Source organism: Mobula hypostoma, chromosome 1 (genome assembly GCF_963921235.1).
Source record: "Mobula hypostoma chromosome 1, sMobHyp1.1, whole genome shotgun sequence".
NCBI classification, from domain to species: domain Eukaryota; kingdom Metazoa; phylum Chordata; class Chondrichthyes; order Myliobatiformes; family Myliobatidae; genus Mobula; species Mobula hypostoma.
This window is the reverse complement of record NC_086097.1, coordinates 157525948-157539554: the sequence shown is the minus strand read 5'-3', so window position 1 is coordinate 157539554 and position 13607 is coordinate 157525948. Positions and strand designations below refer to the sequence as shown.

The window sequence follows — 13607 nt, the reverse complement described above, 5'->3', positions numbered from 1 at the left end:
GAAACATGTCAAAATAAACTTCTTATTTTACTGCACTATATTCTCAGCTGAATGTTCTTTAATGTTATAATGACTATTAATATTCTATGTGATTTGGTCTGTTTCAAATCAACGTTAAATGCTTCCTTATAGTCGGTCTCAATTGACCATAATGCAATTTGTCTTCCTGATGTAAAAATATATCATATTATACCAGCACAATAACTAAGTGTATAGTTATAAACATTCATCAATGTTGAACCATATGCATTCTTTTCTCTTCTGTACTGAGTTTAATTGAAGAAAGAGAGTTTGGCACCATGTGATAATTCATTTTTCAATACATCAAATTAGCTGGGAAGTTAAACTTTTGAGGTCAGCTGTGTATGTTAAAAGCATGGGCTGATTCTAAATTAAATGAGTGTAAATATAAGCATATGTTATAAAACAATTGCATTTTTCTTTGGTGCTTACTGCTAGTGCATTTAACCTTCTGTGTCAATGGATGTGATGTTTACCCAGAACAAGAATGCATGGTGATCATACTATTAAGTCTTTTTTTTTACAGTAATCAAAATACAGGTTAAAGATAGATGAATATTTATTAGTGATAACTCATGAGCAAAATATCATTAAATTGGTTTTGTAAGCAAGCAAATTTCACACTCTATGTAATGTTGGTATTTAGGTTATCAGCTAACTATTTAGTATATTTTTATACATTCTTGTGTAATTAATCCACAATTTTATTGGTGCTTTCATATAGTTTGTTTAATTTCTATTAGTTCTTTAAATAGTTACTATGTAGAGAGTTATAGGTTGCTTATACAGGTAGTTAATAAGGATTTTATAAATTTAATTTTAAATAGAAAAAAGCATTTCAACTTTGTTATTCACTAGATAAGGAAGTGTGTTGAATCTGCTATAAAGATTTTCTAATATGGATGCTCTAATACCTGTGATTTTGAATACAGAATTTTGTGATTCTGCTTTTAAAGGCAACATGTAAATTTAACCATATTGATGTATGAAATATGTGGAACAGTGCAGATAAATACGGGAATTGTAGCTTAAGTCAGAGAAAAAAGGCTAATGATCATTTTGGGAATGACTTTAAATTCTATTTACAGGTCATTTTGCTCAGATGAATGGCTAAATTTCTGCTGTGAACCAATGTGCTGAGTATTTCCAGACTTTGAGCCTCTGAAGTGTTCCTTTTTACATGTGGCAGTGTAATAGGCAGTAGTGGGTGTTCATTTTTATAGTGTGTTTGAATCAAATAATTATTTCTTTCCCAAGTGGGCCATAACTATGGACAGATTTTGATTTCAAAGAACTTGGCTTTTGGCAGTTATTGATTGTGAAAGGAAAGCTTTCAATTAATGTTTGTGCATTAACAATATTGCAGCCATGTGAATCTGGGTTAAAAACACCTCCAGTTATCAAAGGGCATGAAGTTGCACAAAGCTGCTCATGGCCATTCTGAGACAGAAAATGCTGAAAATACTCAGCTGGGCAGCAGGTATCCGTGGAGAGAGGAACAAAGTTAATTATTTTGGATTTTCATCCTCCAGGATAAGACTTAATTCAATTCTGTAAGTGAACAAATCAATATTGTTGATATAGAATTAATGATCAAGGTGGCCATAGTAGACAGAGTAACACCATGTTATTATAATTTGTAAAGATTTCTGGTGGTATGGAGTTGAGCCAAGAGGGTGCATTTGGTTCATTTTTGTCACGTGTACCGAGGTACAATGAAAAAGCTTTTCAAGCTGTTCTGCAGATCAGTTTTTACTTTCAGTGGATTGAGGAGTTACAAGGGCAAACAATAATAGAGTGCAGATAAAGTGTTGCAGTTACAGAGGAAGTGCAGTGTAGGCAGACAGTAAGATGCAGGGCTATAATAAGGCAGATTGTGAGGACAAGAGTCCATCTTATTGTCCTTGGGAACCATTGAATAGTCTTGTAACAGTGGGATGGGAGCTGTCCTTCAACCTGGTGGTACACACTTTCAGGTTTTTGCCCAATTGGAGGTGGGAGAAGAGACCATGTCCAGGGTGGGTGGGACCTCTGATTATGTTGCCTGCTTAGTGACATTACAGTAATAATCTTTAATATAGATCAACAATATCAGGGCTGATTTTCCAAAACAACATGTTCCTGCCTACCTCCATATGTCTTGATTCCTGTAATATTCAGAAATCCATTAAATGCTCTTTGTAATGCAGTCAGTGACTAAGCCTCACTGGCCTTCAGGATAAGACTTAATTCAATTCTGTGAGTGAATAGAAAAATATTGTCATCTTATTCCTAAATCGTCTACTACTTATTTTGAGATCATGATTTCTAGACCCGGACTTCACAGAGGATAATTTCCTTGTAGGTGCACTGGAGTCTTGTAAGAATTTCAGTCACGACACTAAACTACATCTGTGTGTTGTATTCCTCCTGCTAGTTGTAGGAAGAACTTTTTTTTTTGGATGCTACATCAAACTTCATACCCTTCATTTCCCAGAATAATTTATTACTACAAAATCCGCAAATTATATTTTCCTCCCCTGACACTTTGTAGTTGCTCCATGAGACAAACACTTTATTTTGTTTTCTGGGTTGTATACTAAGGAAAGATGACAGGGTATCATCTCATTGGAATGTGTGTGTGCGCGGCTTTCTGATGAGATGATCCTCAAAGAGGATATCAGAAGCAGATACGAACAGAAAAACCAACATAAGATGAGTATCATTGGGGCCGATGTCTTGCAAGGGTTTTCTTTCTATGATAATAGCCATTCCATTTAAGAAACATTCATGATGTCATGATCTTAAAAAAATGATGGTTTATTTTTTGTTTACTGTAAGTCCTTCGTCGGACAGCTTGGAAGTAAGGTGAAATTCTACATTTTTTCATCATTTTCGTCTGCAGGTCGCTGTTTCCCAACTGCCGAGAGTTTTGTACTGTTTATGGTTCCAGCATATCCAGAACTGATTCAAAGCCAAGTAATTATTCTTCACTGAAAACAGAAAATGCTGGAATTGGTCAGAAGAACTTTCAGCATAATTGGAGAGAGAAATAGTGTGTGATGTTGCAAATGCAGAGACTGGATTTAAAGTTTAGGTGGATCAAGGTTAACGACCTGAAACACTAATTCTGTTTTTCTGGGAACTGATGCTTTCCAACCTCTGCATTTGCAGGATTTTCTAATCATGATTTCTGTTTTATACATTGCAAAATATTCCTTTTCCAAGCATTGCTATGTTTCCATTCTTCACAATAGCCAAGCTGCTGAAGAAAGTCTGAAAAACATCAGGGAAGATAAATGATCAATTCATTATGTTAAAGTGCTTTTCACTGAACAATAAGTTCTGTGCTGGACACCAGGAGTACTTCAGTACCTTGGAATCCCTAATGCACACCTGACAATGGAAAGACTACTTGTGTTTCATGCAAAAGTCATCCCTTCAGACCATCCTGCACTTCCTTGGTACCCTGTTGAATTGTTTTCAAAGTTCTGTACTCAAAACCTACCCCGATGAGAAATTGAGAGGAGTACTTTTGAGCCACTTGTGTGTTAACTCATTCCAACATTTGCTTCTGCACAAAATTACTTTGTAGAAAGTCAATAGGTCAGTTGTGAAGACATGTTGAAAATATTCATGTTTCTTGACAACATTCTGAGGTAGGAAAACAGGCCCAGAGGTGCTAATTGGTGAAACAATTTGGAATGAGTGCTGGCTCTTCGTAGCAGGCAGGTTCCTTGCTGTCTTCAGCTGGATTTTGTTCACTCCTCTCAGATTATCCTACTAAGTAGTCAAATTGATAAATATTTTTGTTCAAGGAATTATTACTGGTAACATTAGTTACTCTTGAGAAGTCGGTTGGCTGAGGTCAAAATCCAACATTTTCATGGTTTAAGGACAGCAGCCTTTTCAAAGAGAGGAAGTCGAAAATTAAAACACACCCTTTGCTTTGGGTGGCACAGGAATTCAGCTTGTAGAGTTGGTACCTCACCAAACACCTGGGCTCGATTCCGATTTTCGATGCTGTCTTTATGGAGTCAGCAAGTTCTTCCAGTGACCATATTCCAACAGGGGCATAGATTTCCTCTCACATTCCAAAGACATTCAGATTGGTAGGTTAATAGGCTGCTATACATTGGCCTTAGTGTGTGTGGGGTGATAGAGTCTGAGAGAAGTTTAATGTGAGGGCTGTTTGATGGTTCTGTGGGTGGTGGAGGGGGGGCTGTTTCCATGTGGCCCTCTGCAGCTTCATGTGAAAAAGACTAAGGAGCTGGTGGTAGACCTGAGGAGAGCTAAGGTACCAGTGAACCCTGTTTCCATCCAGGGGGTCAATGTGGACATGGTGGAGGATTACAAATACCTGGGGATACGAATTGACAATAAACTGGACTGGTCAAAGAGCACTGAGGCTGTCTACAAGAAGGGTCAGAGCCAATTCTATTCCCTGAGGAGACTGAGGTCCTTTAACATCTGCTGGACGATGCTGAGGGTGTTCTACGAGTCTGTGGTGGCCAGTGCTATCATGTTTGCTGTTGTGTGCTGGGGCAGCAGGCTGAGGGGGGCAGAGACCAACAGAATCAACAAACCCATTCGTAAGGCCAGTGATATTGTGGGGATGGAACTGGACTCTCTCACGGTGGTGTCTGAAAAGAGGATGCTGTCGAAGTTGCATGCCATCTTGGTCAATGTCTCCCATCCACTACATAATGTACTGGGTGGGCACAGGAGTACATTCAGCCAGAGACTCATTCCACCGAGATGCAGCACTGAGCGTCATAGGAAGTCATTCCTGCCTGTGGCCATCAAACTTTACAACTCCTCCCTTGGAGGGTCAGACATCCTGAGCCAATAGGCTGGTCCTGGACTTATTTCATAATTTACTGGCATAATTTACATATTACTATTTAACTATTTATGCTTCTATTACTATTTATTATTTATGGAGCAACTGTAACGAAAACCAATTTCCCCCGGAATTAATAAAGTATGACTATGACTATTTTTCTAGTAGCGATCACACACAAAGTCATAGCCATTGTGCTCCTCATAGAAACCTGCTTAGTGCTTTGACTGTATGTGTTTAATGCCTCTTCTATTTTTCAGTCAGTGCCACTGAGTTAAAATTTAAAATAAGACCCACTCATTATTTATATTTTAAGGAATTAGCTCTTAGCTACACTTCCCTACATTTCTTTGTCAGGAGTCGTGAGGCGTTCAGATTGATGACAGATGGAATTGAATGTGGAGGGTGTGAAGTGATGTCTTTTGGTTGAAAGAATTTTCAGCATATTGTAGAATCTAAATGGCACAATATTAGTGGAACAGAGTGATCCATGTAATACTTGAATGAAAATGGCGGCAAATCAAGAAGGTTGCTATTAAATTGCACAAGATTTGTGACATCTTAAGCTAAAAAAACAATGATCAAATAAAGTTTGATCAATGATGAGCTGGCCCCAATCTTAAGGGTGTATGCTGAGAAGTTTACTGGAATGGTAGTTGAGATGTGGAACTTCATTTACTTATAGAGACTGGGAAACCTTGGTTGTAGCAGAAAAAATGTTAAAGGTGGAATTAATAATATTCAGAATCATGAAGGGTTTTTATTTCAGAAGGGTTGAGAAGCAGATGAAACAATTTTAAAGTAGCTGGTAAAGGAACCAGAGACAAGATAAAGAGATTTAGGCAACACACATCAAGGTTACTGGTGAACGCAGCAGGCCAGACAGCATCTCTAGGAAGAGGTGCAGTCGACGTTTCAGGCTGAGACCCTTCGTCAGGACTAACTGAAGGAAGAGTGAGTAAGAAATTTGAAAGTTGGAGGGGGAGGGGGAGGGGGAGATCCAAAATGATAGGAGAAGACAGGAGGGGGAGGGATGGAGCCAAGAGCTGGAGAGGTGATTGGCAAAAGGGATATGAGAGGATAATGGGACAGGAGGTCCGGGAAGAAAGACGGGTGGGGGGGACCCAGAGGATGGGCAAGGGGTATATTCAGAGGGACAGAGGGAGAAAAAGGAGAGTGAGAGAAAGAATGTGTGTATAAAAATAAGTAACAGATGGGGTACGAGGGGGAGGTGGGGCATTAGCGGAAGTTAGAAAAGTCGATGTTCATGCCATCAGGTTGGAGGCTACCCAGACGGAATATAAGGTGTTGTTCCTCCAACCTGAGTGTGGCTTCATCTTTACAGTAGAGGAGGCCATGGATAGACATGTCAGAATGGGAATGAGATGTGGAATTAAAATGTGTGGGCACTGGGAGATTCTGCTTTCTCTGGCGGACAGAGCGTAGGTGTTCAACAAAGCGGTCTCCCAGTCTGCCTCGGGTCTCGCCAATATATAAAAGGCCTAATCGGGAGCACCAGACGCAGTATACCACCCCAGCTGACTCACAGGTGAAGTGTCGCCTCACCTGGATGGACTGTTTGGGGCCCTGAGTGGTGGTAAGGGAGGAAGTGTAAGGGCATGTGTAGCACTTGTTCCGCTTATACGGATAAGTGCCAGGAGGGAGATCAGTGGGGAGGGATGGGGGACACGAATGGACAAGGGAGTCGCGTATGGAGCGATCCCTACGGAAAGCGGGGGGGGGGAGTGAAAGATGTGCTTAGTGGTGTGGTCCCGTTGGAGGTGGCGGAAGTTACAGAGAATAATATGTTGGACCTGGAGGCTGGTGGTGTGGTAGGTGAGGACCAGGGGAACCCTATTCCTAGTGGGGTGGCGGGAGGATGGAGTGAAAGCAGATGTACGTGAAATGGGGGAGATGCACTTAAGAGCAGAGTTGATAGTGGAGGAAGGGAAGCCCCTTTCTTTAAAAGAGGAGGACATCTCCCTCGTCCTAGAATGAAAAGCCTCATCCTGAGAGCAGATGCGGCAGAGACGGAGGAATTGCGAGAAGGGGATGGCGTTTTTGCAAGAGGCAGGGTGAGAAGAGGAATAGTCCAGATAGCTGTGAGAGTCAGTCGGCTTATAGTAGACATCAGTGGATAAGCTGTCTCCAGAGACAGAGACAGAAAGATCTAGAAAGGGGAGAGAGGTGTCGGAAATGGACCAGGTAAACTTAAGGGCAGGGTGAAAGTTGGAGGCAAAATTAATAAAGTCAACGAGCTCTGCATGCGCGCAGGAAGCAGTGCCAATGCAGTCGTTGATGTAGCGAAGGAAAAGTGGGGGACAGATACCAGAATAGGCACAGAACATAGATTGTTCCACAAAGCCAACAAAAAGGCAGGCATAGCTAGGACCCATACGGGTGCCCATAGCTACACCTTTAGTTTGGAGGAAGTGGGAGGAGCCAAAGGAGAAATTATTAAGAGTAAGGACTAATTCCGCTAGACGGAGCAGAGTGGTGGTAGCGGGGAACTGATTAGGTCTGGAATCCAAAAAGAAGCGTAGAGCTTTGAGACCTTCCTGATGGGGGATGGAAGTATATAGGGACTGGACATCCATGGTGAAAATAAAGTGGTGGGGGCCAGGGAACTTAAAATTATCGAAAAGTTTAAGAGTGTGAGAAGTGTCACAAACGTAGGTAGGAAGGGATTGAACAAGGGGGGATAAAACCGTGTCAAGGTATGCAGAAACGAGTTCAGTGGGGCAGGTGCAAGCTGAGACAATAGGTCGGCCAGGACAGGCAGGTTTGTGGATCTTGGGTAGGAGGTAGAAATGGGAAGTGCGAGGTGTGGGAACTATAAGGTTGGTAGCAGTGGATGGGAGATCCCCTGAGCGGATAAAGTCGGTGATGGTGTGGGAGACAATGGCCTGGTGCTCCTTAGTGGGGTCACGATCAAGGGATAAATAAGAGGAGGTATCCGCGAGTTGTCGCTGTGCCTCGGCAAGGTAGAGGTCAGTACGCCAGACTACAACAGCACCCCTCTTATCGGCAGGTTTAATAGTAAGGTTAGGATTAGTGCGGAGGGAGTGGAGAGCCGAGCGTTCCGAAAGAGTGAGGTTGGAATGGGGACAAGGTGTGGTGAAGTCGAGACGGTTGATGTCCCGTCGGCAGTTAGCGATAAAGAGATCCAGAGCAGGCAGAAGACCAGAGCGGGATGTCCATGAAGAAGAGGAGTGTTGAAGACGGGAGAAGGGGTCATCGGTGGGGGTGGAAGAGTCCTTGCCGAAGAAGTAGGCTCGGAGACGGAGACGGCGGAAGAAGAGTTCCGCATCATGGCGAATGCGGAACTCGCTGAAGTGTGGGCGAAGGGGGACAAAGATGAGGCCCTTACTGAGGACCGAGCGTTCTGCCTCCGTCAGTTGAAGGTCGGAGGGGATGGTAAAGACCCGGCATGGATGAGAGCTGGGATCAGAGGGGGGAGGGGGGAGGCTGGGGGTGTCAATGGAGAGGGGAGGTTTGGGGTGAGAGGAAAATGAAGAGATTTAGTTTTATTTTTCCAGAACATGTTATATAATATAGAATGCTCTGCCTAAAAGACAATTTAATAATAACTTTCATATGCCAATTGTGTAATTTCTTAAAGTGGGGACAATTTCTGGACATTTGGGAATGTGCAGGAGATTGGGACTAATTTAATCGCTGTTTCAAAGATTTGGCACAAGGATGAAGGGCTAAATGTATCATTCTGTCATGTACCATTCTGTATTTGTACAATACCAGCTGGGGCTGCTAATCAAGTCATTTTTGTCAACTGACTTGGCCTGGTATCAAAGAAAGCCTACACTGATGTGAAGGCTTCTGCCTACTGGTATTGCAGAAACATGATCGGGCTTTCAGAATAACTGGTATTAGATTAGCAAATACAAACAGTGAGACCATAAAATGGCAGCTGTAGGAAATGGGAAAAATAATCCTCGATTAGGGCTATTTTCCCTGTGATGGAGGAAAGCTAATTGTTAAGGCAGCGTAGGAGCAGCTTCACTTTGCATTTCGCCATAGTCATTCGGACAATGCTTTATGCTGACGTGCTGCAATTGGTGTTCCATTTTTGTGTGTTAAAATCTCACCCTGAAGAGTACAAAAAGAGAGATTTTAGTTACCTTTGTAAAAAGGATTTGTACAGTGATGATATTGAAGTGACACCACTGACTTCATAGAGCATTAGGTTGCCTCTAAGGTTGTCCTCATCTTTATGTCACAGTAATTCATACTGTGGCACATCAGGCATTTGCTGTGGCATAAACATGCCCAGCAGCAAACATGAACAAGAATTTTTTGTAGCATTTTCGTTGACTATTCAATACTGTACAGGTCTGAAAATTCATAAAAATGAGATCTACCTTTTTAAAATGTCCAGTAAGACAACCTGTATTCTCAGATAGCCTGAGATATCTTACATTTGAAATGCCTGTAGTTAATAGAACACTTAGCATGATATTCTATTGACAATTATTTTAATATTTGTGTTAAGTGATTTAATTTAAGTGGGTCATTGCTCTTTCAGCATTGCAGACACGTAAAATAATAGGCAAACATAGTGTGTCTATGTTACCAATAGCACAAACATTGATTTTTAGCATCTTGCAATTTGATCATTTGTTTAATTACATTAAAACCTGACCTATCTGCTCAAAATATGTAATCTAAGTAATTAAGCTTCTGTCCATTTTTTTGAGACAGATTCTGTTTTTGAAGATAATTATTGTTGATAAACAAGAGTTGACTACCCATTTAAATTTCCTTTGAATTAGAATGTAATTTGAGTCTGTCAGAATTGGTGCATCAGTAATGGTGTAATGAACATGCATAAAATAATAAAATATGCACCTGTAATGTGGTGATTCCAATTAAATATTGTGGAGACAAGGGGAATTTGTTTTTGTGAACTGAACTATTATTTAATTACATTTGCAAGATTCAGCACCAAAGGAAGACCTATGACATCTAGATGTGAGACTGAGGAGCATGTGATCGAGGGAGGTAGAAAAGAAGTGATGATAATAAGGTAGAAAAATGTAGTGGCAAACAGAGATTGTTAAAACAGAGCATGAGAATAAATGGTTCCACTTTCCCACCTTCCCCCATCAGCCAAACCCCTGAACATGTCAATGGGTGAGCATGGAGAGCAATATTAAAATAATTAAATTTAAAGTTGATTATCATATTCACGAGCACGAATATACACAGATGCAATGAAAAACATTGTTGCAGCAAATCACAGGCACATAGCTTCATAGAAGCAACATTCACAAGAAAAACATGAATTAAAATAACTTGTACACAATTCTTACAAGAAGGAATACAATTAGAACACACAAATGTCCATTTTAGTGTGAACTGATCAAAATGCTTATAATGTTGCTAAATTGTAATGATTATGCTTTAACTGGTTGATTCAAGAAAGAAATACTTGGAAGAAAGTGGCTGATCTTTAACCTGATAACGTGGGACTTCAGGCTTCTGTTCTTACTGCCTGATGGTATCTGCAGAGATGGCATGGCCCAGATTATGGAGACCTTTGATGATAGATGATTTATTTTGGTAATTGGGTAGAATTGCCCTATATTAGGTAGAATTGATGTAAAGTGTTCATTGTTTTTCTGCAGATAATCAGCCTAAATCAAGGTCAGTGAAAAGAGGATCATTTCAAAACACTCAATTCTATCCCGAAAGCATTAGCGTTAAAATGACATGTTGGTGTGCTTTGGGCTTTACAGTATGTAGTTGTTCCATACTGAGCAGTACATACATATATCTGCCAGAGGTATACTGTAAATGTTTAATACCATGTTCTCTTGCTCATATAGTTTAATTAGAAGTAGATTCTCTTTCACTTGTTGTAAGTGCAGTAAACATGTACTCAACACCATCACTTACTAAATACGAATCTGACCAAGAATTGTTAAGAACTCCAATATGAAAAGTTTTTGTCATTTAGAGTCATGGAGAAAGTTACAGTCATACTGCATTAAAACATATCCTTTGACTGAACTTGTCCATGCTCACCAATTTGCCCACCTGAATTAATCCTATTTGTGGTATTTGGGCCATAACCCTCGAAACCTTTCCTATCCATGTACCTGATAGAGTAGTTGTCAATGTTTCTTCCTTTCAGATCCTGTCAACAGATTAGGTCCCTAAACTGCAGAGGACCATTGAGTCAAATGTACGCAGTGCAGAATTTTGAGCATTCTTTGTCATTGAACTAGTTTATACCCAACTGGTAGCACCTCTGTTTACCTGTCTCCGTGGCCATGTAAATAAGACATTACAAATCATGAAAACCTTGACGTCCATGTTTTAGCCATTACATGATCATGAGAAGGCTGATTCGCTTACTAAAATGTCCTGATGTTAAGATTCCTCAAGGACAGCTTCAATCCTGCTGTTGAAGACTTAAATGTTTCCTTAGCACAATAACATGGAATCTTGACATCGCAATCTACTTTTTTGTGACATTGAATCTTACTGTTTACCTGCACTACCCTTTCTGTATAATGTAACACTTTATTCTGCACTCTGTTATAGTTTTACATGCTACCACAATGCACTGTTAGAGTCATAGAATCATAGAACACCACAGTACAGAAACAGGCCCTTTGGCCTATCAGGTCCATACCAAACTATTAATCTGTCTGGTCTCATGGGCCTGCACATGGACCATAGCCCTTCATATCCTTCCATCCATGTACCTATCTAAATTTCTCCTAAATGTTGAAATTGACCCCTTATCCACCATATCCGCTGCCAGTTTATTCAACACTCTCACCACCCTTTGAGTGAAGAAGTTACCTTTCATGTTACCCTTAAATATTTCACCTTTCACTCTTAACCCATGACCTCTAGTTCTAGTGTCATGCAACCTCAGTGGAAAAAAACCTGCTTGCATTTAACCTATCTATACCCCTCATAATTTTGTATACCTGTATCAAATCTCTCCTCATTTTCTTACGCTCAGGGAGTAAATTACAAACTACTAACCTGTTCAACTTTTCCTGATAACTCAGGTCCTCAAATCCTGGCAAGATCCTTGTAAATTTTCTCTGTACTCTTTCAGTCTTTTTGATACCTTTCCTGTAGGTAGGTGACCAGAACAGCACACAATACTCCAAATTAGACCTCACCAATGTCTTATACAACTTCAGCGTAACATTCAGCGTAACATTTAGCACAGCGTCAATGTGCTAAAAGCTCTCTTTACAACCCTTTCTATCTGAGATGCCAATTTCAAGGAATTATGGATCTGTATTCACAGATTCTTCTGTTCTTTTGCAGTCATCAGTGGTGTACTGCTCACTGTGTAATGGTAATGCTCAAACAACAAAGACAATATTTTCTTTCATTTAAACAACTTTACTTTTTCAGTACATGAGGGCAGCCATCTTCTTACCCACAATACTCCTCTCAACTGCCCCCCCCCGCACACATGTCCATAACAGGGAAAGCATGCATCCCAACTGAATGCTTACAGAACTCAGCAATCTTCTATCCTTTTTATGTATATTTAAAAAAATCAAAAGTTTAAAAAAAAATCAATTCAAATGTCCATTAGGATATAGGAATTGGTTCTAACCCTTGATATAGAGAGACAATAGACAATAGGTGCAGGAGTAGGCCATTCAGCCCTTGGAGCCAGCACCGCCATTCACTGTGATCATGGCTGATCATCTACAAGCATACCCTTTTCCTGCCTTCTCCCCATAACCCTTGACTCCGCTATCTTTAAGAGCGCTATCTAACTCTTTCCGGAAAAAATCCAGAGAATTGGCCTCCACTGCCTTCTGTGGCAGAGCATTCCACAGAACCAGAACCCTCTGTGTGAGAAAGTTTTTCCTTAACTATGTTCTAAATGGTCTACCTCTTATTCTTAAACTGTGGCCTCTGGTTCTGGACTCACCCATCAGCAGGAACATGTCCAGTCCCTTAATAATCTTATATGTTTCAATAAGATCCCCCCTCAGCCTTCTAAATTCCAGAGTATACAAGCCCAGTTGCTCCAATCTTTCGACATATGACAGTCCCGCCATCCCGGGAATTAACCTTGTGAACCTACGCTGCACTCCCTCAATAGCAAGAATGTCCTTCCTCAAATTTGGAGACCAAAACTGCACACAGTACTCCAGGTGTGGTCTCACCAGGGCCCTGTACAGCTGCAGAAGGACCTCTTTGCTATAATACTCAATTCCCCTTGTTATGAAGGCCAGCATGCCATTAGCTTTCTTCACTGCCTGCTGTACTTGCATACTTGCTTTCAGTGACTGATGTACAAGAACACCTAGATCTCGTTGTACTTCCCCTTTTCCTAACTTGACTCCATTTAGATAATAATCTGCCTTTCCGTTCTTACCATCAGAGTGGATAACCTCACATTAAACTGCATCTGCCATGCATCTGCCCACTCACCCAGCCTGTCCAATTCACCCTGCATTCTCATAACATCCTCCTCACATTTCACACTGCCACCCAGCTTTGTGTCATCGGCAAATTTGCTAATGTTACTTTTAATTCCCTCATCTAAATCATTAATATATATTGTAAACAGCTGTGGTCCCAGCACTGAACCCTAGGGTACCCCAGTAGTCACTGCCTGCTATTCTGAAAAGGACCCATTAATCCCTACCTTAAGATACTGTTCTTAAAGTACCAAATGCCTTCTCTAAGTGCCTTCTGCAGCACAAGAACTGGTGCTCCCTCCTTTGAGAGAGTCATTGAGTCATTTCTTTGT

General features: G+C 40.8%; 1 protein-coding gene across 12 annotated transcripts in view; it reads left to right on the top strand.

The window, feature by feature from the left end:
* The window catches only part of adgrb1a (adhesion G protein-coupled receptor B1a), a 566941-nt gene that overhangs the window by 418586 nt on the left and 134748 nt on the right, over positions 1 to 13607 (top strand). The gene's annotated exons all lie outside the window — the stretch shown is intronic.